Raw genomic sequence first — 3,046 nt, 5'->3', positions numbered from 1 at the left:
CAAACTCAATTTTCCCCGAGATTTTGACCAAACTTTCTCTCTCTCTCTCTCGTCTCCTCTCTCTCTCTCTCTCTTGAATTGGTTGAATGGATGATACTTTATTTATTGACTGTAGCCCAAAATGACGGGACAAATATTAAACACAAATCATAGAAATTTAAACTCGTTAAGACCACGAAAGACTCAAAGTTACTGTCATATTCTACTCGCTGGGGAAGGTAGAGAGTTCCAAAGCAAGTAAAATGTATGTAGATTTGACTCTTGATTTTGCGACGTGCACACATTATACATGGAAATACACACACACACACATATATATATATACATTAATATATATATATATAAATATCAATATATATAGTATATATATATATATATATTCACACAAACACACACACACACACGTGGTAATCCACAACCTTCTAGCCACCCCGTAAGAAGCAGCGTATATCGTGAATAATGTATTGGTACGTATGAATAAGTAAGCGTACGTGTGCGCCTGCGTAGTTGATAATCTCTCTCTCTCTCTCTCTCTCTCTCCTCTCTCTCTCTCTTGGGCTTATTGCTTCCCCTCCCGGATAGGTAATCTTATTAGAACAGAGATTGCGGCTGTTAAAATCCCGTTCATTAGCATAATAGCGCTTTAATGATGAAGTAGCAGTCTTGGTAAGTGTTTGTGCTAAATTCTCTCTCTCTCTCTCTCTCTCTCTCCTCTCTCTCTCTCTCTCAGGATGCTTTGTTCTGCTTGCATCATTAGATTACTTTTTTCTTCGATTAATATGTATCTGTATTATGCTTCCTGAGTCTCTCTCTCTCTCTCTCTCTCTCTCTCTCTCTCTCTTTTCAGTATGGTTTTTTCTGCTTGAATGCCTAGATTACTTTTTTCTTCTGATTAATATATATTTTGATTCCTGATTTTTTTTTCTCTCTCTCTCTCTCTCTCTCTCTCTCTCTCTCTATGTATATATATATTATATATATATGTATATATATATATATATGTATATATGTGTATATATATATATATATATATGTCTGTGTGTGTGTCTCCCTCCCTCTTTCTTCTGATTGACATTTTAGGCTCCTGAGTCTCTCTCTCTCTCTCTCTCTCTCTCTCTCTCTCTCTCTCCATTGGTTTTATTAACGTAAGCGTAGGTACCTTTAATCAAGAGAATAGTACTTCGTTTCCTCCTGTTTGTTGATTTGCAAAACAGACTTTAAGTATAGAATAAAAACAAAAATCTTTGACCTCATTTCTGAAGTTAATATCCGAGTGTAATCTCCCGTTTGTTATGATAGTTCCCCTTTATTATTTATTTATATACTCATGAAAAACTGCTGCTTTTAAAAACTGGTCTTTTTAAGAAGTTTTGGATTTTAAAGTGAGAGAGAGAGTTAGATGAGTTGAATTAACATTGTTATTTATTTCTCAAGAGAGGTTAAGGTTCTGAGAGAGAGAGAGAGAGAGAGAGAGAGAGAGAGAGAGACTGGAGTTAATTTTTGTATGTATTTAAAATCCTGAATATCTTGGTAATTGTATATTAACTTTGTACCCATGTGATGTACCCTTTTCCGGGTACACACTACTTTTTATATAACAACAACAACAAAAAGCAGCCGTTTATACTTTAAAGCAGGACAAAGTCCTCAGATATGTCTTTAGTCACGTCTGGGGTTTGGCCAGTTTTCATCACCACGCTAGCCACTGCGAATTGGTATTGCTGGGAGACTAGGTTCAGACAAATTTCTCCCACCATCACCAATCCACAGTTGGCCAGCGTGATGATGAAAACTGTCCAAACCCCAGACATGAATAAGGACATGTCTGAAGCTTTTGTCTTGCAGTGGACGAGAAACGGCTGAAGTCGTTGTTGTTGTTGCTGTTATTATTGTTGTGTCTGTGTATGTATGTATGTTGGGCTATGTATATATTCAAATAAGCCATATATTTTGATACATTAATGTCTGGATTCTCTTACCGACCAGGGGATCAGAGCCCCAGGTGTAACCACTCAAAGACAATAGCTTCTGACCGGCCGGGAATCGAACCCTGGACCAGGAAACTTGCAACGACAGTGACATACGACTTAGCCAGTGTGTGTATATATATATATATATATATATATCATCATCATCATCATCATCTCCTCCTACTCTTATTGAAGTAAAGGACCTCGGTTAGATTTCCCCAATCGTCTTTATCTTGAGCTTTTCATTCAATACTTCTCCATACATCACATCCTACTTCACGCTTCAATAGTCCTCAGCCATATAGGCCTGTGGTCTTCCAACTCCTCTAGTGCCTTGTGGAGCCTGGCGGTTGATCTTACTTGATATATATATATATATATATATAGTGTGTGTGTGTGTGTGTGTGTGTGTGTGTGTAATTATAAGCCAGAAATACATCATATTCACGAACGTCAAACTCGACATGCCTCTATTTATTATCATTAAGTCGAAGTTTCTTCTCATGAATCATTCATAACGTGGCTCTCGACGAGGCGCACAGATACAGAGGTTTATGGGGGGAGAGAGAGAGAGAGAGAGAGAGAGAGAGAGAGATATGCAATTCCTTGGCACGGTCTCACCGTTCAGTATATTATAATCACACTCACATATACCCACACACTTTATTATTATTATTATTATTATTATTATTATTATTGTAGTAGTAGTAGTAGTAGTAGTAGTAGTAGTAGTAGTAGTAGTAGTAGTAGTAGTAGTAGTACACTTAGCTTAATGTAACCTGTATCTTACCAATTTAGTATTATGAAGCAACGTCTCGACAAGAAAGATACACTGAGAGAGAGAGAGAGAGAGAGAGAGAGAGAGAGAGAGAGTATCCACGTTTAATCAACTGCTTTCCCCATAATTATATTGAAATCCGTCCATCAAGTTTTGAAGCATCCAGTGAACTTGCAGACACTGATTAAATAGTGTACTGTATAACTTTCGACGCTCTCAGAAAATGGTTGTTTATGTTCTAGTAGAATGTATTCGAATTCATTTATAACAACAACAACAACAACACTAACAACAATAA

The 3,046-nt window shown here is 36.9% G+C and overlaps 1 protein-coding gene across 1 annotated transcript in view; it reads right to left on the bottom strand.

Annotated features, from left to right (window-relative positions):
• LOC137615990 (clumping factor A-like) overlaps window positions 1-3,046 on the bottom strand; it is a 17,401-nt gene that overhangs the window by 1,123 nt on the left and 13,232 nt on the right. The gene's annotated exons all lie outside the window — the stretch shown is intronic.

The sequence above is a fragment of the Palaemon carinicauda genome, chromosome 22 (genome assembly GCF_036898095.1).
Source record: "Palaemon carinicauda isolate YSFRI2023 chromosome 22, ASM3689809v2, whole genome shotgun sequence".
NCBI classification, from domain to species: domain Eukaryota; kingdom Metazoa; phylum Arthropoda; class Malacostraca; order Decapoda; family Palaemonidae; genus Palaemon; species Palaemon carinicauda.
This window is presented reverse-complemented; position numbering and strand designations above follow the sequence as displayed.